The following is a 24,828-nucleotide window of genomic DNA, read 5'->3' on the forward strand; positions in this document are numbered from 1 at the left end:
CGTTTCATGTGATAATACTTTCTCTTTAATTCTATTAAACAGACATAATTTCTTGTTCAGTTACAAAGTTCCGCTGTTCAAGTCCTATAATTGCTGTGTCTAGAACACCGAGTAATTTGTCAATCGAAATTTTTTCGTTTTCAATAACCTCTGTCACTTTCTTCAAGGAATTATAAGCCAAATAAAATAAAAACATCTGCGCTGAAGATAAGGATAGTGCTGACAGATCAACTTCCAATTCATTACCCGCCCCCGTCCCGGCGATCCCCTCCGCCAAGCAACGTGAAATTGATAAATAGATTTCGGATTTCAAAACATACTTTCGCTTTAGATCCTTTACGTATTAACAAATATATATCGGAAATTCTATTTGATATAATTGAAAGTTTGAGCTTACTTTTATAAAATTGCTCTTACAGTCTGCGAAAAATAATAAGCCGGATCCAATTTGAAAATTAAGGAACAACGCAAACATCAACATTAACTGAAATAGATAATTAGATAATTTTAGCTTATACGTCTATTATACACAAAACGCGCACGTGAAAACGTATTCTGCACTTGCGCACACTCATATGCGCAGTCGTAAAAGGTCTTACGCGCACGCGTAAACGCCTATGCGCATGTGTCAACGCGGCGCATGCGCAGAAAGTTTTTAGTTTTGAGGTCCGGATTATAGATCATTCCGAATTATGGGTGTCCGAATTAACGACTTTTGACTGTAGTATGTGATCTACTGCTTTTAGTTAGTTATTTATTTCTTAGACTAAAACACTCTTTTTAAATTTGAGCATGCAATAAAATAAAGGTGAGAAGACAGCAAATTTTAGGATCACCCTCTAAAAATAGCTAAGTGATTAGATCACATGTTACATGATTACCCAGGTGCTGGCCTTTCTTCAACCTGGCTCTGTTGATACAAACATATTCATGATGTAAAAACTTCACAAAATGTGATTATTTAGTCTGTCTTGTTTAAAAACCAAAGTCAACTAAACAAGATGGTTCCAAATTGAAATAGATACTATTTCTCCACTGGGAACCATTTTCTACATTTAGTTAGTAGGTAACTTGTATATTCATGAGTTTTTGGACATGGAATTGAATACCATTTAATAAAAGGCATAATAATCATTTTTTTTTTTTTTTTTTTTTTTTTTTTTGTGCAGCAATAGAGTTATCACTTTAAAGTAATGTGACATAAGTAAAATAACTGCTTTTTATGATCTTCATACATTTTAATTATTTGGGACACATGCATTATATTTGTTATGATTTCAGTGTTTCTAAGTATGTCTTTATCTTTGCATATGTTAGAATTTACAGAAATCTATATTTTGACATTTACATTTTCGATAGGCTTTATCATGGCAGATGTTGATGATTGGAGTCTTTCTGCTGATATACAAGAGAAAGGAATTTCGAAATTAATTGACAATTTAAATTTGGACGATCCTATTCCACCACCTGTGCCACCTCCAATACCTCCTCCAAAGATTTCTGATGAAGCATCAAAAGACTATGATGAAAAAGATGATGAACCTGAATTAAATCCTGCTGAGACTGTGATGAAAAAACTTGTAAGATCTCATTTAATTGAAGTTTCTCATGATATAGATATCCAGAGAAATCCTAATTCACCTCTCTATTCTGTGAAATATTTTGAAGAATTGAATCTGCGACCTGAACTTCTTAAAGGTGTGTGTGGTATGGGATTTAATTCACTCTCAAAAATACAAGAGACTGCTCTTCCTACTCTTATTGCAGATCCTCCACAAAATATGATTGCTCAGTCTCAGAGTGGTACGCTTAAAATTGCTGCTTTTCTTTTGGCAAGTTTGAGCAGAGTGGACACAAATTTGAAATATCCTCACGTGCTTATTTTGTCCCCAACATATGAGTTAGCCATGCAGACAGGAAAAGTGACAAAACAAATGGCAAAATTTTGTCCTAACATTGAATTTTGTTTTGCTGTTAGAGGTGAGGTTTTGCAAAGAGGAGAAAACATTACTGCTCATTTTATGATTGGAACTCCTGGTAAAGTTTATGATTGGGCAATGTGCTATAAGTTTTTTGATCTCAGGAAAATAAAAGTATTTGTTTTAGATGAAGCAGATGTTATGATCTCGACTCAAGGATATCAAGACCAGTCTATTCGCATTCATAAGCAGCTACTGAAAGACTGTCAGATGCTGCTGTTCTCAGCTACTTGTTCTGAAGAAGTCATGGAATTTGCAGAACTGATTTTTTCTGATCCTATTATAATTAAACTGAAAAGGGAAGAAGACAGTTTGGATAATATAGATCAGTATTACATAGTATGCAGAGATAAAGAAATTTCAAGCTTTGTGTAACATATATATGGTACTGTGTCAATAGGACAGGCTATTATATTTTGCCATACCAGGAAGACTGCATCTTGGTTAGTTGAATAGCCATTCTCAATAGATTTAGAGAAGGAAAAGAAAAAGTAAGTAACAATTCTTGGTAAGATGCTCTATAATTATAAAAGTAAAATTTATTTATGAAAGCAGTTTTTGCTTTTCAAAGAATAAAAATATTAATTTACCTTTAATCAAACATGGTATTAATATTCACATCATTCAAATGAGTAATTTTCTAAATTTTTGAAATTTCTGAATTTAAAGAAAAAGAGAAATGAATTATTGATATATATGTTGTTTAATTATTCTGTGTATGGTTAGTCATTTCTTGGATTTTTGTCATTATATTTCCCAATAAAAATATTTGCAAGTTATTGCGATAGAAATTTTTTAAAGTTAATTTTAATCACAAAATATAAATGGACAAAAATATATGATAACTTGATTCAATATTGTAATTTATGTAGTTAAGACCACCCAGTAATGTCCAAAGTAAATGCCTCTGGCAGCATGAATGGCAGATGCTGTGGAAGTGACTCAGATATTGAATGTTTGATAAAGTGTCTGGAGTGATGTATTCTCCAGATATCTTTGCCAGTGTGAAAATTGCTCACATTTTGTGCAACATGACATTTGGCAGTTTTTTAGAGAATCCGGTTATTGAACTTGTAGTAATCTCAAACGTTTTCACACTTAGTGTGAGGACTTACCTGGAAGTAGTGTTCTTGCAGTGAGACTATTTGAAAGCAATTCTGATGGTATGACATGCTGTATTCAAGGCCAGAGCCAATGCAGCTATACCAGTAGCATTTTAGGAGACATGGGATGGCAAAAATCATATCTTCGATTGTGGCTGTGTTATCTTATGGAAAGATTACATATATTAATTGTCAACTTGCATGAATGTACTTGATTGTCAAGGATGGACACCAAATTAGTTGAAAGTGCCATTTAGAGCTACTGTTAACGAAGAACACAGGAAATATATAAATCAAATATATTAAAAACAGTTTGTTCAGTTGCGGGCTGCCTCTATCCGAGGCTGGGTGCATTATGAATAAAGACAAAAAATTCTTAATAAGCCATTCTTTATTTTCACCACAACATTTTCACTCTTCCGAGATCAGCTTTCGTTCTGTCTACAAGCAAAACATTCGAAAAACTCAGCACGCAGGCTGACGTCACAAACAGCAGCGCCTCGCGCCAGTTATTGCTTCAGTTCATTTCACAACATACTCCCTCCCCCTTTGAGACTCAGGTTGAGTCTCAAGCTCATAACAAACATTATTTAAAAGATCAAGTTTTTTTTTGGAGCTTTCACAAGTCATCCAGAGGAGGAATATTGTTGCATCACCATTTTATCAGGTGCAGTTCCTCTTTTTAACATACATCCAGCACTAGAATTAGATTTCTCTGCACCCAGTTTCTTATCAGGAATCATGCTTCTATCATTGGCCTGGGTCTCCAGAGGAAAGATGCAATGTATTGGTCGTACAACTGTTCCATGCCGGGTCTTAAGTTTAACCGTACAAATCTTTCCATCACATCCAGGGATCAATTATGTAATTCGGGCTAAGGACCAAAATAAACGTTTTCTGTTATCATCCTCCATCAGTACTTTTTCTCCTACTACAGGTTCCCGAGTTCATTTTTCATTATGTTTTGAACCAGTTGACTAAAGTATTCTTTTCTAAATCGTTGTCTCAGATCATTTAACAATTTAGTTCTATACTTTAATCTCTTATTAAGACTCGACGAATTTAATTCATCAAGATCTTTAACATCGGAATTTCTGTTCTCGATAAGAAACATGGCTGGTTTCAGAGGGACTAATTCCTGCAGACCACACCTCTCAAAATTGGGACAGAAAGCCAGGTTGGAAGTATACTTGCGATTATGTACAGGTTCCGGTAATCATATACAGTCAAAAGTCGTTAATCCGGACTCGTCGGGACTTCGGCGATTCCGGATTATCGATTTTTCCGGATTATAGATCATCAGTTTAAATCTCGTAAGATGGCATGCAGAAATTCTAAAATTAAAAATATGAAACCGTAATTTATGAAATAAAGAACAATTATGATCTAAAGGGTATCAAAATTTGCAAAAAGAAAAAGCTTAATATTTATTTGTTTACTTTATTAAACATTTCTTTCAATGTTGTAAGTTATAAGTTTTGCTTCGTTTCATGTGATAATACTTTCTCTTTAATTCTATTAAACAGACATAATTTCTTGTTCAGTTACAAAGTTCCGCTGTTCAAGTCCTATAATTGCTGTGTCTAGAACACCGAGTAATTTGTCAATCGAAATTTTTTCGTTTTCAATAACCTCTGTCACTTTCTTCAAGGAATCATAAGCCAAATAAAATAAAAACATCTGCGCTGAAGATAAGGATAGTGCTGACAGATCAACTTCCAATTCATTACCAGCCCCCGCCCCGGCGATCCCCCCGCAAAGCAACGTGAAATTGATAAATAGATTTCGGATTTCAAAACATACTTTCGCTTTAGATCCTTTACGTATTAACAAATATATATCGGAAATTCTATTTGATATAATTGAAAGTTTAAACTTACTTTTATAAAATTGCTCTTACAGTCTGCGAAAAATAATAAGCCGGATCCAATTTGAAAATTAAGGAACAACGCAAACATCAACATTAACTGAAATAGATAATTAGATAATTTTAGCTTATACGTCTATTATACACAAAACGCGCACGCGAAAACGTATTCTGCACTTGCCCACACTCATATGCGCAGTCGTAAAAGGTCTTACGCGCACGCGTAAACGCCTATGCGCATGTGTCAACGCGGCGCATGCGCAGAAAGTTTTTAGTTTTGAGGTCTGGATTATAGATCATTCCGAATTATGGGTGTCCGAATTAACGACTTTTGACTGTAGTATGTGATCTACTGCTTTTAGTTAGTTATTTATTTCTTAGACTAAAACACTCTTTTTAAATTTGAGCATGCAATAAAATAAAGGTGAGAAGACAGCAAATTTTAGGATCACCCTCTAAAAATAAATAGCTAAGTGATTAGATCACATGTTACATGATTACCCAGGTGCTGGCCTTTCTTCAACCTGGCTCTGTTGATACAAACATATTCATGATGTAAAAACTTCACAAAATATGATTATTTAGTCTGTCTTGTTTAAAAACCAAAGTCAACTAAACAAGATGGTTCCAAATTGAAATAGATACTATTTCTCCACTGGGAACCATTTTCTACATTTAGTTAGTAGGTAACTTGTATATTCATGAGTTTTTGGACATAGAATTGAATACCATTTAATAAAAGGCATAATAATCAGTTTTTTTTTTTTTTTTTTTTTTTTTTTTTGTGCAGCAATAGAGTTATCACTTTAAAGTAATGTGACATAAGTAAAATAACTGCTTTTTCTGATCTTCATACATTTTAATTATTTGGGACACATGCATTATATTTGTTATGATTTCAGTGTTTCTAAGTATGTCTTTATCTTTGCATATGTTAGAATTTACAGAAATCTATATTTTGACATTTACATTTTCGATAGGCTTTATCATGGCAGATGTTGATGATTGGAGTCTTTCTGCTGATATACAAGAGAAAGGAATTTCGAAATTAATTGACAATTTAAATTTGGACGATCCTATTCCACCACCTGTGCCACCTCCAATACCTCCTCCAAAGATTCCTGATGAAGCATCAAAAGACTATGATGAAAAAGATGATGAACCTGAATTAAATACTGCTGAGATATCTGTGATGAAAAAACTTGTAAGATCTCATTTAATTGAAGTTTCTCATGATATAGATATCCAGAGAAATCCTAATTCATCTCTCTATTCTGTGAAATATTTTGAAGAATTGAATCTGCGACCTGAACTTCTTAAAGGTGTGTGTGGTATGGGATTTAATTCACCCTCAAAAATACAAGAGACTGCTCTTCCTACTCTTATTGCAGATCCTCCACAAAATATGATTGCTCAGTCTCAGAGTGGTACGCTTAAAACTGCTGCTTTTCTTTTGGCAAGTTTGAGCAGAGTGGACACAAATTTGAAATATCCTCACGTGCTTATTTTGTCCCCAACATATGAGTTAGCCATGCAGACAGGAAAAGTGACAAAACAAATGGCAAAATTTTGTCCTAACATTGAATTTTGTTTTGCTGTTAGAGGTGAGGTTTTGCAAAGAGGAGAAAACATTACTGCTCATTTTATGATTGGAACTCCTGGTAAAGTTTATGATTGGGCAATGTGCTATAAGTTTTTTGATCTCAGGAAAATAAAAGTATTTGTTTTAGATGAAGCAGATGTTATGATGATCTCGACTCAAGGATATCAAGACCAGTCTATTCGCATTCATAAGCAGCTACTGAAAGACTGTCAGATGCTGCTGTTCTCAGCTACTTGTTCTGAAGAAGTCATGGAATTTGCAGAACTGATTTTTTCTGATCCTATTATAATTAAACTGAAAAGGGAAGAAGACAGTTTGGATAATATAGATCAGTATTACATAGTATGCAGAGATAAAGAAATTTCAAGCTTTGTATAACATATATATGGTACTGTGTCAATAGGACAGGCTATTATATTTTGCCATACCAGGAAGACTGCATCTTGGTTAGTTGAATAGCCATTCTCAATAGATTTAGAGAAGGAAAAGAAAAAGTAAGTAACAATTCTTGGTAAGATGCTCTATAATTATAAAAGTAAAATTTATTTATGAAAGCAGTTTTTGCTTTTCAAAGAATAAAAATATTAATTTACCTTTAATCAAACATGGTATTAATATTCACATCATTCAAATGAGTAATTTTCTAAATTTTTGAAATTTCTGAATTTAAAGAAAAAGAGAAATGAATTATTGATATATATGTTGTTTAATTATTCTGTGTATGGTTAGTCATTTCTTGGATTTTTGTCATTATATTTCCCAATAAAAATATTTGCAAGTTATTGCGATAGAAATTTTTTAAAGTTAATTTTAATCACAAAATATAAATGGACAAAAATATATGATAACTTGATTCAATATTGTAATTTATGTAGTTAAGACCACCCAGTAATGTCCAAAGTAAATGCCTCTGGCAGCATGAATGGCAGATGCTGTGGAAGTGACTCAGATATTGAATGTTTGATAAAGTGTCTGGAGTGATGTATTCTCCAGATATCTTTGCCAGTGTGAAAATTGCTCACATTTTGTGCAACATGACATTTGGCAGTTTTTTAGAGAATCCGGTTATTGAACTTGTAGTAATCTCAAACGTTTTCACACTTAGTGTGAGGACTTACCTGGAAGTAGTGTTCTTGCAGTGAGACTATTTGAAAGCAATTCTGATGGTATGACATGCTGTATTCAAGGCCAGAGCCAATGCAGCTATACCAGTAGCATTTTAGGAGACATGGGATGGCAAAAATCATATCTTCGATTGTGGCTGTGTTATCTTATGGAAAGATTACATATATTAATTGTCAACTTGCATGAATGTACTTGATTGTCAAGGATGGACACCAAATTAGTTGAAAGTGCCATTTAGAGCTACTGTTAACGAAGAACACAGAAAATATATAAATCAAATATATTAAAAACAGTTTGTTCAGTTGCGGGCTGCCTCTATCCGAGGCTGGGTGCATTATGAATAAAGACAAAAAATTCTTAATAAGCCATTCTTTATTTTCACCACAACATTTTCACTCTTCCGAGATCAGCTTTCGTTCTGTCTACAAGCAAAACATTCGAAAAACTCAGCACGCAGGCTGACGTCACAAACAGCAGCGCCTCGCGCCAGTTATTGCTTCAGTTCATTTCACAACATACTCCCTCCCCCTTTGAGACTCAGGTTGAGTCTCAAGCTCATAACAAACATTATTTAAAAGATCAAGTTTTTTTTTGGAGCTTTCACAAGTCATCCAGAGGAGGAATATTGTTGCATCACCATTTTATCAGGTGCAGTTCCTCTTTTTAACATACATCCAGCACTAGAATTAGATTTCTCTGCACCCAGTTTCTTATCAGGAATCATGCTTCTATCATTGGCCTGGGTCTCCAGAGGAAAGATGCAATGTATTGGTCGTACAACTGTTCCATGCCGGGTCTTAAGTTTAACCGTACAAATCTTTCCATCACATCCAGGGATCAATTATGTAATTCGGGCTAAGGACCAAAATAAACGTTTTCTGTTATCATCCTCCATCAGTACTTTTTCTCCTACTACAGGTTCCCGAGTTCATTTTTCATTATGTTTTGAACCAGTTGACTAAAGTATTCTTTTCTAAATCGTTGTCTCAGATCATTTAACAATTTAGTTCTATACTTTAATCTCTTATTAAGACTCGACGAATTTAATTCATCAAGATCTTCAACATTGGAATTTCTGTTCTCGATAAGAAACATGGCTGGTTTCAGAGGGACTAATTCCTGCAGACCACACCTCTCAAAATTGGGACAGAAAGCCAGGTTGGAAGTATACTTGCGATTATGTACAGGTTCCGGTAATCATATACAGTCAAAAGTCGTTAATCCGGACTCGTCGGGACTTCGGCGATTCCGGATTATCGATTTTTCCGGATTATAGATCATCAGTTTAAATCTCGTAAGATGGCATGCAGAAATTCTAAAATTAAAAATATGAAACCGTAATTTATGAAATAAAGAACAATTATGATCTAAAGGGTATCAAAATTTGCAAAAAGAAAAAGCTTAATATTTATTTGTTTACTTTATTAAACATTTCTTTCAATGTTGTAAGTTATAAGTTTTGCTTCGTTTCATGTGATAATACTTTCTCTTTAATTCTATTAAACAGACATAATTTCTTGTTCAGTTACAAAGTTCCGCTGTTCAAGTCCTATAATTGCTGTGTCTAGAACACCGACTAATTTGTCAATCGAAATTTGTTCGTTTTCAATAACCTCTGTCACTTTCTTCAAGGAATTATAAGCCAAATTAAATAAAAACATCTGCGCTGAAGATAAGGATAGTGCTGACAGATCAACTTCCAATTCATTACCCGCCCCCGCCCCGGCGATCCCTCCGCCAAGCAACGTGAAATTGATAAATAGATTTCGGATTTCAAAACATACTTTCGCTTTAGATCCTTTACGTATTAACAAATATATATCGGAAATTCTATTTGATATAATTGAAAGTTTAAGCTTACTTTTATAAAATTGCTCTTACAGTCTGCGAAAAATAATAAGCCGGATGCAATTTGAAAATTAAGGAACAACGCAAACATCAACATAAACTGAAATAGATAATTAGATAATTTTAGCTTATACGTCTATTATACACAAAACGCGCACGCGAAAACGTATTCTGCACTTGCGCACACTCATATGCGCAGTCGTAAAAGGTCTTACGCGCACGCGTAAACGCCTATGCGCATGTGTCAACGCGGCGCATGCGCAGAAAGTTTTTAGTTTTGAGGTCCGGATTATAGATCATTCCGAATTATGGGTGTCCGAATTAACGACTTTTGACTGTAGTATGTGATCTACTGCTTTTAGTTAGTTATTTATTTCTTAGACTAAAACACTCTTTTTAAATTTGAGCATGCAATAAAATAAAGGTGAGAAGACAGCAAATTTTAGGATCACCCTCTAAAAATAAATAGCTAAGTAAATATGTAGATCTCATATTACATGATTACCCAGGTGCTGGCCTTTCTTCAACCTGGCTCTGTTGATACAAACATATTCATGATGTAAAAACTTCACAAAATGTGATTATTTAGTCTCTCTTGTTTAAAAACCAAAGTCAACTAAACAAGATGGTTCCAAATTGAAATAGATACTATTTCTCCACTGGGAACCATTTTCTACATTTAGTTAGTAGGTAACTTGTATATTCATGAGTTTTTGCACATGGAATTGAATACCATTTAATAAAAGGCATAATAATCTTTTTTTTTTTTTTTTTTTTGTGCAGCAATAGAATTATCACTTTAAAGTAATGTGACATAAGTAAAATAACTGCTTTTTATGATCTTCATACATTTTAATTATTTGGGACACATGCATTATATTTGTTATGATTTCAGTGTTTCTAAGTATGTCTTTATCTTTGCATATGTTAGAATTTACAGAAATCTATATTTTGACATTTACATTTTCGATAGGCTTTATCATGGCAGATGTTGATGATTGGAGTCTTTCTGCTGATATACAAGAGAAAGGAATTTCAAAATTAATTGACAATTTAAATTTGGACGATCCTATTCCACCACCTGTGCCACCTCCAATACCTCCTCCAAAGATTCCTGATGAAGCTTCAAAAGACTACGATGAAAAAGATGATGAACCTGAATTAAATACTGCTGAGATATCTGTGATGAAAAAACTTGTAAGATCTCATTTAATTGAAGTTTCTCATGATATAGATATCCAGAGAAATCCTAATTCATCTTTCTATTCTGTGAAATATTTTCAAGAATTGAATCTGCGACCTGAACTTCTTAAAGGTGTGTGTGGTATGGAATTTAATTCACCCTCAAAAATACAAGAGACTGCTCTTCCTACTCTTATTGCAGATCCTCCACAAAATATGATTGCTCAGTCTCAGAGTGGTACGCTTAAAACTGCTGCTTTTCTTTTGGCAAGTTTGAGCAGAGTGGACACAAATTTGAAGTATCCTCACGTGCTTATTTTGTCCCCAACATATGAGTTAGCCATGCAGACAGGAAAAGTGACAAAACAAATGGCAAAATTTTGTCCTAACATTGAATTTTGTTTTGCTGTTAGAGGTGAGGTTTTGCAAAGAGGAGAAAAAATTACTGCTCATTTTATGATTGGAACTCCTGGTAAAGTTTATGATTGGGCAATGTGCTATAAGTTTTTTGATCTCAGGAAAATAAAAGTATTTGTTTTAGATGAAGCAGATGTTATGATGATCTCGACTCAAGGATATCAAGACCAGTCTATTCGCATTCATAAGCAGCTACTGAAAGACTGTCAGATGCTGCTGTTCTCAGCTACTTGTTCTGAAGAAGTCATGGAATTTGCAGAACTGATTTTTTCTGATCCTATTATAATTAAACTGAAAAGGGAAGAAGACAGTTTGGATAATATAGATCAGTATTACATAGTATGCAGAGATAAAGAAATTTCAAGCTTTGTGTAACATATATATGGTACTGTGTCAATAGGACAGGCTATTATATTTTGCCATACCAGGAAGACTGCATCTTGGTTAGTTGAATAGCCATTCTCAATAGATTTAGAGAAGGAAAAGAAAAAGTAAGTAACAATTCTTGGTAAGATGCTCTATAATTATAAAAGTAAAATTTATTTATGAAAGCAGTTTTTGCTTTTCAAAGAATAAAAATATTAATTTACCTTTAATCAAACATGGTATTAATATTCACATCATTCAAATGAGTAATTTTCTAAATTTTTGAAATTTCTGAATTTAAAGAAAAAGAGAAATGAATTATTGATATATATGTTGTTTAATTATTCTGTGTATGGTTAGTCATTTCTTGGATTTTTGTCATTATATTTCCCAATAAAAATATTTGCAAGTTATTGCGATAGAAATTTTTTAAAGTTAATTTTAATCACAAAATATAAATGGACAAAAATATATGATAACTTGATTCAATATTGTAATTTATGTAGTTAAGACCACCCAGTAATGTCCAAAGTAAATGCCTCTGGCAGCATGAATGGCAGATGCTGTGGAAGTGACTCAGATATTGAATGTTTGATAAAGTGTCTGGAGTGATGTATTCTCCAGATATCTTTGCCAGTGTGAAAATTGCTCACATTTTGTGCAACATGACATTTGGCAGTTTTTTAGAGAATCCGGTTATTGAACTTGTAGTAATCTCAAACGTTTTCACACTTAGTGTGAGGACTTACCTGGAAGTAGTGTTCTTGCAGTGAGACTATTTGAAAGCAATTCTGATGGTATGACATGCTGTATTCAAGGCCAGAGCCAATGCAGCTATACCAGTAGCATTTTAGGAGACATGGGATGGCAAAAATCATATCTTCGATTGTGGCTGTGTTATCTTATGGAAAGATTACATATATTAATTGTCAACTTGCATGAATGTACTTGATTGTCAAGGATGGACACCAAATTAGTTGAAAGTGCCATTTAGAGCTACTGTTAACGAAGAACACAGAAAATATATAAATCAAATATATTAAAAACAGTTTGTTCAGTTGCGGGCTGCCTCTATCCGAGGCTGGGTGCATTATGAATAAAGACAAAAAATTCTTAATAAGCCATTCTTTATTTTCACCACAACATTTTCACTCTTCCGAGATCAGCTTTCGTTCTGTCTACAAGCAAAACATTCGAAAAACTCAGCACGCAGGCTGACGTCACAAACAGCAGCGCCTCGCGCCAGTTATTGCTTCAGTTCATTTCACAACATACTCCCTCCCCCTTTGAGACTCAGGTTGAGTCTCAAGCTCATAACAAACATTATTTAAAAGATCAAGTTTTTTTTTGGAGCTTTCACAAGTCATCCAGAGGAGGAATATTGTTGCATCACCATTTTATCAGGTGCAGTTCCTCTTTTTAACATACATCCAGCACTAGAATTAGATTTCTCTGCACCCAGTTTCTTATCAGGAATCATGCTTCTATCATTGGCCTGGGTCTCCAGAGGAAAGATGCAATGTATTGGTCGTACAACTGTTCCATGCCGGGTCTTAAGTTTAACCGTACAAATCTTTCCATCACATCCAGGGATCAATTATGTAATTCGGGCTAAGGACCAAAATAAACGTTTTCTGTTATCATCCTCCATCAGTACTTTTTCTCCTACTACAGGTTCCCGAGTTCATTTTTCATTATGTTTTGAACCAGTTGACTAAAGTATTCTTTTCTAAATCGTTGTCTCAGATCATTTAACAATTTAGTTCTATACTTTAATCTCTTATTAAGACTCGACGAATTTAATTCATCAAGATCTTCAACATTGGAATTTCTGTTCTCGATAAGAAACATGGCTGGTTTCAGAGGGACTAATTCCTGCAGACCACACCTCTCAAAATTGGGACAGAAAGCCAGGTTGGAAGTATACTTGCGATTATGTACAGGTTCCGGTAATCATATACAGTCAAAAGTCGTTAATCCGGACTCGTCGGGACTTCGGCGATTCCGGATTATCGATTTTTCCGGATTATAGATCATCAGTTTAAATCTCGTAAGATGGCATGCAGAAATTCTAAAATTAAAAATATGAAACCGTAATTTATGAAATAAAGAACAATTATGATCTAAAGGGTATCAAAATTTGCAAAAAGAAAAAGCTTAATATTTATTTGTTTACTTTATTAAACATTTCTTTCAATGTTGTAAGTTATAAGTTTTGCTTCGTTTCATGTGATAATACTTTCTCTTTAATTCTATTAAACAGACATAATTTCTTGTTCAGTTACAAAGTTCCGCTGTTCAAGTCCTATAATTGCTGTGTCTAGAACACCGACTAATTTGTCAATCGAAATTTGTTCGTTTTCAATAACCTCTGTCACTTTCTTCAAGGAATTATAAGCCAAATTAAATAAAAACATCTGCGCTGAAGATAAGGATAGTGCTGACAGATCAACTTCCAATTCATTACCCGCCCCCGCCCCGGCGATCCCTCCGCCAAGCAACGTGAAATTGATAAATAGATTTCGGATTTCAAAACATACTTTCGCTTTAGATCCTTTACGTATTAACAAATATATATCGGAAATTCTATTTGATATAATTGAAAGTTTAAGCTTACTTTTATAAAATTGCTCTTACAGTCTGCGAAAAATAATAAGCCGGATGCAATTTGAAAATTAAGGAACAACGCAAACATCAACATAAACTGAAATAGATAATTAGATAATTTTAGCTTATACGTCTATTATACACAAAACGCGCACGCGAAAACGTATTCTGCACTTGCGCACACTCATATGCGCAGTCGTAAAAGGTCTTACGCGCACGCGTAAACGCCTATGCGCATGTGTCAACGCGGCGCATGCGCAGAAAGTTTTTAGTTTTGAGGTCCGGATTATAGATCATTCCGAATTATGGGTGTCCGAATTAACGACTTTTGACTGTAGTATGTGATCTACTGCTTTTAGTTAGTTATTTATTTCTTAGACTAAAACACTCTTTTTAAATTTGAGCATGCAATAAAATAAAGGTGAGAAGACAGCAAATTTTAGGATCACCCTCTAAAAATAAATAGCTAAGTGATTAGATCACATGTTACATGATTACCCAGGTGCTGGCCTTTCTTCAACCTGGCTCTGTTGATACAAACATATTCATGATGTAAAAACTTCACAAAATGTGATTATTTAGTCTCTCTTGTTTAAAAACCAAAGTCAACTAAACAAGATGGTTCCAAATTGAAATAGATACTATTTCTCCACTGGGAACCATTTTCTACATTTAGTTAGTAGGTAACTTGTATATTCATGAGTTTTTGCACATGGAATTGAATACCATTTAATAAAAGGCATAATAATCTCTTTTTTTTTTTTTTTTTTTTTTTTTTTTTTTTTTTTTTGTGCAGCAATAGAATTATCACTTTAAAGTAATGTGACATAAGTAAAATAACTGCTTTTTATGATCTTCATACATTTTAATTATTTGGGACACATGCATTATATTTGTTATGATTTCAGTGTTTCTAAGTATGTCTTTATCTTTGCATATGTTAGAATTTACAGAAATCTATATTTTGACATTTACATTTTCGATAGGCTTTATCATGGCAGATGTTGATGATTGGAGTCTTTCTGCTGATATACAAGAGAAAGGAATTTCAAAATTAATTGACAATTTAAATTTGGACGATCCTATTCCACCACCTGTGCCACCTCCAATACCTCCTCCAAAGATTCCTGATGAAGCTTCAAAAGACTATGATGAAAAAGATGATGAACCTGAATTAAATACTGCTGAGATATCTGTGATGAAAAAACTTGTAAGATCTCATTTAATTGAAGTTTCTCATGATATAGATATCCAGAGAAATCCTAATTCATCTTTCTATTCTGTGAAATATTTTCAAGAATTGAATCTGCGACCTGAACTTCTTAAAGGTGTGTGTGGTATGGAATTTAATTCACCCTCAAAAATACAAGAGACTGCTCTTCCTACTCTTATTGCAGATCCTCCACAAAATATGATTGCTCAGTCTCAGAGTGGTACGCTTAAAACTGCTGCTTTTCTTTTGGCAAGTTTGAGCAGAGTGGACACAAATTTGAAGTATCCTCACGTGCTTATTTTGTCCCCAACATATGAGTTAGCCATGCAGACAGGAAAAGTGACAAAACAAATGGCAAAATTTTGTCCTAACATTGAATTTTGTTTTGCTGTTAGAGGTGAGGTTTTGCAAAGAGGAGAAAAAATTACTGCTCATTTTATGATTGGAACTCCTGGTAAAGTTTATGATTGGGCAATGTGCTATAAGTTTTTTGATCTCAGGAAAATAAAAGTATTTGTTTTAGATGAAGCAGATGTTATGATGATCTCGACTCAAGGATATCAAGACCAGTCTATTCGCATTCATAAGCAGCTACTGAAAGACTGTCAGATGCTGCTGTTCTCAGCTACTTGTTCTGAAGAAGTCATGGAATTTGCAGAACTGATTTTTTCTGATCCTATTATAATTAAACTGAAAAGGGAAGAAGACAGTTTGGATAATATAGATCAGTATTACATAGTATGCAGAGATAAAGAAATTTCAAGCTTTGTATAACATATATATGGTACTGTGTCAATAGGACAGGCTATTATATTTTGCCATACCAGGAAGACTGCATCTTGGTTAGTTGAATAGCCATTCTCAATAGATTTAGAGAAGGAAAAGAAAAAGTAAGTAACAATTCTTGGTAAGATGCTCTATAATTATAAAAGTAAAATTTATTTATGAAAGCAGTTTTTGCTTTTCAAAGAATAAAAATATTAATTTACCTTTAATCAAACATGGTATTAATATTCACATCATTCAAATGAGTAATTTTCTAAATTTTTGAAATTTCTGAATTTAAAGAAAAAGAGAAATGAATTATTGATATATATGTTGTTTAATTATTCTGTGTATGGTTAGTCATTTCTTGGATTTTTGTCATTATATTTCCCAATAAAAATATTTGCAAGTTATTGCGATAGAAATTTTTTAAAGTTAATTTTAATCACAAAATATAAATGGACAAAAATATATGATAACTTGATTCAATATTGTAATTTATGTAGTTAAGACCACCCAGTAATGTCCAAAGTAAATGCCTCTGGCAGCATGAATGGCAGATGCTGTGGAAGTGACTCAGATATTGAATGTTTGATAAAGTGTCTGGAGTGATGTATTCTCCAGATATCTTTGCCAGTGTGAAAATTGCTCACATTTTGTGCAACATGACATTTGGCAGTTTTTTAGAGAATCCGGTTATTGAACTTGTAGTAATCTCAAACGTTTTCACACTTAGTGTGAGGACTTACCTGGAAGTAGTGTTCTTGCAGTGAGACTATTTGAAAGCAATTCTGATGGTATGACATGCTGTATTCAAGGCCAGAGCCAATGCAGCTATACCAGTAGCATTTTAGGAGACATGGGATGGCAAAAATCATATCTTCGATTGTGGCTGTGTTATCTTATGGAAAGATTACATATATTAATTGTCAACTTGCATGAATGTACTTGATTGTCAAGGATGGACACCAAATTAGTTGAAAGTGCCATTTAGAGCTACTGTTAACGAAGAACACAGAAAATATATAAATCAAATATATTAAAAACAGTTTGTTCAGTTGCGGGCTGCCTCTATCCGAGGCTGGGTGCATTATGAATAAAGACAAAAAATTCTTAATAAGCCATTCTTTATTTTCACCACAACATTTTCACTCTTCCGAGATCAGCTTTCGTTCTGTCTACAAGCAAAACATTCGAAAAACTCAGCACGCAGGCTGACGTCACAAACAGCAGCGCCTCGCGCCAGTTATTGCTTCAGTTCATTTCACAACATACTCCCTCCCCCTTTGAGACTCAGGTTGAGTCTCAAGCTCATAACAAACATTATTTAAAAGATCAAGTTTTTTTTTGGAGCTTTCACAAGTCATCCAGAGGAGGAATATTGTTGCATCACCATTTTATCAGGTGCAGTTCCTCTTTTTAACATACATCCAGCACTAGAATTAGATTTCTCTGCACCCAGTTTCTTATCAGGAATCATGCTTCTATCATTGGCCTGGGTCTCCAGAGGAAAGATGCAATGTATTGGTCGTACAACTGTTCCATGCCGGGTCTTAAGTTTAACCGTACAAATCTTTCCATCACATCCAGGGATCAATTATGTAATTCGGGCTAAGGACCAAAATAAACGTTTTCTGTTATCATCCTCCATCAGTACTTTTTCTCCTACTACAGGTTCCCGAGTTCATTTTTCATTATGTTTTGAACCAGTTGACTAAAGTATTCTTTTCTAAATCGTTGTCTCAGATCATTTAACAATTTAGTTCTATACTTTAATCTCTTATTAAGACTCGACGAATTTAATTCATCAAGATCTTCAACATTGGAATTTCTGTTCTCGATAAGAAACATGGCTGGTTTCAGAGGGACTAATTCCTGCAGACCACACCTCTCAAAATTGGGACAGAAAGCCAGGTTGGAAGTATACTTGCGATTATGTACAGGTTCCGGTAATCATATACAGTCAAAAGTCGTTAATCCGGACTCGTCGGGACTTCGGCGATTCCGGATTATCGATTTTTCCGGATTATAGATCATCAGTTTAAATCTCGTAAGATGGCATGCAGAAATTCTAAAATTAAAAATATGAAACCGTAATTTATGAAATAAAGAACAATTATGATCTAAAGGGTATCAAAATTTGCAAAAAGAAAAAGCTTAATATTTATTTGTTTACTTTATTAAACATTTCTTTCAATGTTGTAAGTTATAAGTTTTGCTTCGTTTCATGTGATAATACTTTCTCTTTAATTCTATTAAACAGACATAATTTCTTGTTCAGTTACAAAGTTCCGCTGTTCAAGTCCTATAATTGCTGTGTCTAGAACACCGACTAATTTGTCAATCGAAATTTGTTCGTTTTCAATAACCTCTGTCACTTTCTTCAAGGAATTATAAGCCAAATTAAATAAAAACATCTGCGCTGAAGATAAGGATAGTGCTGACAGATCAACTTCCAATTCATTACCCCGGCGATCCCTCCGCCAAGCAACGTGAAATTGATAAATAGATTTCGGATTTCAAAACATACTTTCGCTTTAGATCCTTTACGTATTAACAAATATATATCGGAAATTCTATTTGATATAATTGAAAGTTTAAGCTTACTTTCATAAAATTGCTCTTACAGTCTGCGAAAAATAATAAGCCGGATGCAATTTGAAAATTAAGGAACAACGCAAACATCAACATAAACTGAAATAGATAATTAGATAATTTTAGCTTATACGTCTATTATACACAAAACGCGCACGCGAAAACGTATTCTGCACTTGCGCACACTCATATGCGCAGTCGTAAAAGGTCTTACGCGCACGCGTAAACGCCTATGCGCATGTGTCAACGCGGCGCATGCGCAGAAAGTTTTTAGTTTTGAGGTCCGGATTATAGATCATTCCGAATTATGGGTGTCCGAATTAACGACTTTTGACTGTAGTATGTGATCTACTGCTTTTAGTTAGTTATTTATTTCTTAGACTAAAACACTCTTTTTAAATTTGAGCATGCAATAAAATAAAGGTGAGAAGACAGCAAATTTTAGGATCACCCTCTAAAAATAAATAGCTAAGTGATTAGATCACATGTTACATGATTACCCAGGTGCTGGCCTTTCTTCAACCTGGCTCTGTTGATACAAACATATTCATGATGTAAAAACTTCACAAAATGTGATTATTTAGTCTCTCTTGTTTAAAAACCAAAGTCAACTAAACAAGATGGTTCCAAATTGAAATAGATACTATTTCTCCACTGGGAACCATTTTCTACATTTAGTTAGTAGGTAACTTGTATATTCATGAGTTTTTGCACATGGAATTGAATACCATTTAATAAAAGGCATAATAATCTTTTTTTTTTTTTTTTTTTTTTTTTTTTTTTTTTTTTTGTGCAGCAATAGAATTATCACTTTAAAGTAATGTGACATAAGTAAAATAACTGCTTTTTATGATCTTCATACATTTTAATTATTTGGGACACATGCATTATATTTGTTATGATTTCAGTGTTTCTAAGTATGTCTTTATCTTTGCATATGTTAGAATTTACAGAAATCTATATTTTGACATTTACATTTTCGATAGGCTTTATCATGGCAGATGTTGATGATTGGAGTCTTTCTGCTGATATACAAGAGAAAGGAATTTCAAAATTAATTGACAATTTAAATTTGGACGATCCTATTCCACCACCTGTGCCACCTCCAATACCTCCTCCAAAGATTCCTGATGAAGCTTCAAAAGACTATGATGAAAAAGATGATGAACCTGAATTAAATACTGCTGAGATATCTGTGATGAAAAAACTTGTAAGATCTCATTTAATTGAAGTTTCTCATGATATAGATATCCAGAGAAATCCTAATTCATCTTTCTATTCTGTGAAATATTTTCAAGAATTGAATCTGCGACCTGAACTTCTTAAAGGTGTGTGTGGTATGGAATTTAATTCACCCTCAAAAATACAAGAGACTGCTCTTCCTACTCTTATTGCAGATCCTCCACAAAATATGATTGCTCAGTCTCAGAGTGGTACGCTTAAAACTGCTGGTTTTCTTTTGGCAAGTTTGAGCAGAGTGGACACAAATTTGAAGTATCCTCACGTGCTTATTTTGTCCCCAACATATGAGTTAGCCATGCAGACAGGAAAAGTGACAAAACAAATGGCAAAATTTTGTCCTAACATTGAATTTTGTTTTGCTGTTAGAGGTGAGGTTTTGCAAAGAGGAGAAAAAATTACTGCTCATTTTATGATTGGAACTCCTGGTAAAGTTTATGATTGGGCAATGCGCTATAAATTTTTTGATCTCAGGAAAATAAAAGTATTTATTTTAGATGAAGCAGATGTTATGATGATCTCGACTCAAGGATATCAAGACCAGTCTATTCGCATTCATAAGCAGCTACTGAAAGACTGTCAGATGCTGCTGTTCTCAGCTACTTGTTCTGAAGAAGTCATGGAATTTGCAGAAGTGATTGTTTCTGATCCTATTATAATTAAACTGAAAAGGGAAGAAGACAGTTTGGATAATATAGATCAGTATTACATAGTATGCAGAGATAAAGAAATTTCAAGCTTTGTGTAACATATATATGGTACTGTGTCAATAGGAAAGGCTATTATATTTTGCCATACGAGGAAGACTGCATCTTGGTTAGTTGGATAGCCATTTTCAATAGATTTAGAGAAGGAAAAGAAAAAGTAAGTAACAATTCTTGCTAAGATGCTCTATAATTATAAAAGTAAAATTTATTTATGAAAGCAGTTTTTGCTTTTCAAAGAATAAAAATATTAATTTACCTTTACTCAAACATGGTATTAATATTCGCATCATTCAACTGAGTAATTTTCTAAATTTTTGAAATTTCTGAATTTAAAGAAAAAGAGAAATGAATTATTGATATATATGATGTTTAATTATTCTGTGTATGGTTAGTCATTTCTTGCATTTTTGTCATTATATTTCCCAATAAAAATACTTGCAAGTTATTGCGATAGAAATTTTTTAAAGTTAATTTTAATCACAAAATATAAATGGACAAAAATATATGATAACTTGATTCAATATTGTAATTTATGTAGTTAAGACCACCCAGTAATGTCCAAAGTAAATGCCTGGCAGCATGAATGGCAGATGCTGTGGAAGTGACTCAGATATTGAGTGTTTGATAAAGTGTCTGGAGTGATGTATTCTCCAGATATCTTTGGCAGTGTGAAAATTGCTCACATTTTGTGCAACATGACATTTGGTGTTTTTTTAGAGAATCCGGTTATTGAACTTGTAGTAATCTCAAACGTTTTTCACCCTTAGTGTGAGGACTTACCTGGAAGTAGTGTTCTTGCAGTGAGACTATTTGAAAGCAATTCTGATGGTATGACATGCTGTATTCAAAGCCAGAGCCAATGCAGCTATACCAGTAGCATTTTAGGAGACATGGGATGGCAAAAATCATATCTTCGATTGTGGCTGTGTGGAAAGATTACATATATTAATTGTCAACTTGCATGAATGTACTTGATTGTCAAGGATGGACACCAAATTAGTTTAAAGTGCCATTTAGAGCTACTGTTAACGAAGAACACAGAAAATATATAAATCAAATATATTAAAAACAGTTTGTTCAGTTGCGGGCTGCCTCTATCCGAGGCTGGGTGCGTTATGAATAAAGACAAAAAATTCTTAATAAGCCATTCTTTATTTTCATGACAACATTCTCACTCTTCCGAGATCAGCTTTCGTTCTGTCTACAAGCAAAACATTCGAAAAACTCAGCACGCAGGCTGACGTCACAAACAGCAGCGCCTCACGCCATTTATTACTTCAGTTTATTTCACAACATCCTTCCCCCCTTTGAGACTCAGGTCGAGTCTCAAGCTCATAACAAACATTATTTAAAAGATCAAGTTTTTTTTTACCTTTCACAAGTTGTCCAGAGGAGGAATATTGTTGCATCACCATTTTATCAGCTGCAATTCCCCTTTTTAACATACATCCAGCACTAGAATTAGATTCCTCTGCATCCAGTTTCTTATCTGGAATTATGTTTCTATCATTGGCCTGTATCTCCAGAGGAAAGATGCATTGTATTTGTCGTACAACTGTTCCATGCCGGGTCTTAAGTTTAACCGTACAAATCTTTCCATCACGTTCAGGGATCAATTCCGTAATTCGGGCTAAGGACCAAAATAAACGTTTTCTGTTATCATCCTCCATCAGTACTATTTCTCCTACTACAGGTTCCCGAGATCATTTTTCATTATGCTTTTGAACCAGTTGACTAAGGTGTTCTTTTCTAAATCGTTGTCTCAGATCATTTAACAATTTAGTTCTGTACTTTAATCTCTTATTAAGACTTGATGAATTTAATTCATGAATTCATTCATTTTTGAACATTGGAATTTCTGTTCTCGATAAGAAACATGGCGGGTTTCAGAAGGACTAATTCCTGCAGATCCCTCTCAAAATTGGGACAGAAAGCCAGGTTGGAAGTATACTTGCGAGAATGTACAGGTTCCGGTAATCATATAGTATGTGATCTACTTCTTTTAGTTAGTTAGTTAGTTATTTCTTAGACTAAAGCACTCTTCTTAAATTTGAGCATGCAATAAAATAAAGGTGAGAAGACAGCAAATTTTAGGATCACCCTCTAAAAATAAATAGCTAAGTGATTAGATCACATATTACATGATTACCCAGGTGCTGGCCTATCTTCAACCTGGCTCTGTTGATACAAACATATTCATGATGTAAAAACTTCACAAAATATGATTATTTAGTCTGTCTTGTTTAAAAACCAAAGTCTAGATTGTAGCTAAACAAGATGGTTCCAAATTGAAATAGATACTGTTTCTCCACTGGGAACCTCCACTGGGTTATTTATTTCTTAGACTAAAACAGCTTTAACCTTAGGAATAAAACCACAAATCTTTCTCAGAAAGTGCTTCAAAACTACCTTCAAACATTCCTTATCATTGGCTTCCGCTATCAATTATGCAGCGAATAATTTTCTCACGACCTTGACACTGAACTGGAACGCACAGCGTTTGCAAAAATACAGTTTAACTTTCGCCACAGTTTGAAAGAGAACTCTCTTTTGAAACATGTATCTAATTGTTATTTTTTAGCTTTTGATTACACATTGCATCAAAATGATTACAACTTTTGCAAATAGAACAACTTAACTTACCTTTCAAAGGACAAAACTTACTAATGTGACTCGCTCTTTTCAGACAAGAGAAACAAGCACCTTTTTTCAATAACAATTGTTGTTTTTCAGCTAAAGTCTTTTTTTTTTTTTTTTTTTTTTTTTTTTTGCAGAGTAAAATTTTTCTCTAAAATGTTTCTTTTCACAAAAATTACAGTTCGGAACACTCCTACCTGAATTCTCAAGACTTACTAGAGGTGATGCTGTTACGGGTTCATTTTGCGTTACCTGTTCGTGGTTAAAGTCTTTCTTCTGATGGTTCTGTTGGGAAGCGAAACCAGTTCTTGCAAGTAGAACCTTCTCTTCCCCCTTAACTTCCTGTTTTAAGAAATTCATTAAATGTTGCAAGGATCGAGTCCCTTTAGTTTCATTGTAATCGTGATTTCTGCTTCTTTTCCATGCCATCAGTACTTCTGGTAAGCAACTTTCCACTAAGGGGGTAAAAAAATCCCCATATTTTTCTTGGGTTCTCCCCAAACTTTCCAACGCTCGCAATTTTCCTTCTAGTTCATCATACAGGGATGGTAGATCAGTTTTTGCTTTTCCGGTTACAGCGTTTTTCATCACTAGGCTTAACAAGTCTCTCACATAGATTTGCACAAGTAAATCTTCGCGTCCAAAGCGCTCTCTTAGTTGTTTGATGGATGTTAGGATAATTAGCTGCCGTTGCCAAAAGCTAAGGACTAGACGTTTTGCCTTTGATTTTGGTTCCATGGCTTGCAACAGATACTGCATTTGATCTTCATCAGCGATACTTTTGTCGTCGTGGTTTTTCTGGAACTGACTCCAAAAAGTCAGGTAATCTTTAGCTTCACCACTGAATTTCTTAAGCTCAATTTTAGGCAATTTAAATTTCCTAGATTCAGAGTTACTTGGAAAAGAGGGGCCTTGTATTTCAGCATCTATTTGACGCAGGCAACTCAGCACGCACTCACTCAGCACGCAGGCTGACGTCACGAACAGCAGTGCCTCGCGCCAGTTTTTACTTTAGTTCATTTCACAACACTATGGCTCACACAAATTCAGTTGAAAATCTGGGGAGTTGCATTGAAAGATCTATGCATGGCTAGTCTTCATGTGATTTCATTTAAGACCAAAATGTCTGATAAATCTGCCACGGATTTGAGATATTTTAGCAGATAAATACAAATAGAAATATGTGTGAATGAAAATATGATATTAGATGCTGATGTGGTTGTTGAGATTGATGGAAACAAGCTTGTAAAACAGAAATTTCTGAATGATTAAAGAGTGAATGGAGCCTGGGTGTTTGGAGGTAATGAAAGATCATGTGATTTTTGTTCTCCATATGAAGTTATGAAGAACATAAAGCAGGGTCTATAATTGTCTGACAGTGCTGGAGCGCACGTAATTGTCTTCCAGTCATTCACAGCATGACATTTAAGGACCCTGTTTCTATGGCTCACTCAAATTCAGTTGAGAATCTGGGGAGTTCCATTGAAAGATCTGTGCATGGCTAGGCTTCATGTGATTTCATTTAAGACCAAAATGTCTGATAAATCTGTCACAGATTTGAGATATTTTAGCAGA

At 34.1% G+C, this 24,828-nt stretch overlaps 1 protein-coding gene and 4 pseudogenes across 1 annotated transcript in view; all 5 read left to right on the top strand.

Annotated features, from left to right (window-relative positions):
- Positions 1-24,828, top strand: part of LOC146995585 (uncharacterized) — a 518,442-nt gene that overhangs the window by 151,186 nt on the left and 342,428 nt on the right. The window lies entirely within an intron of this gene.
- Positions 904-2,590, top strand: LOC146995586 (ATP-dependent RNA helicase DDX19A pseudogene; annotated as a pseudogene).
- On the top strand, positions 5,838-7,168 carry LOC146995587 (ATP-dependent RNA helicase DDX19A pseudogene; annotated as a pseudogene).
- Positions 10,507-11,737, top strand: LOC146995588 (ATP-dependent RNA helicase DDX19A pseudogene; annotated as a pseudogene).
- On the top strand, positions 14,936-16,322 carry LOC146995589 (ATP-dependent RNA helicase DDX19A pseudogene; annotated as a pseudogene).

Source organism: Stegodyphus dumicola, chromosome 9, assembly GCF_044657685.1.
Source record: "Stegodyphus dumicola isolate Sdum_Otavi_A_Nest chromosome 9, ASM4465768v1".
NCBI lineage: Eukaryota > Metazoa > Arthropoda > Arachnida > Araneae > Eresidae > Stegodyphus > Stegodyphus dumicola.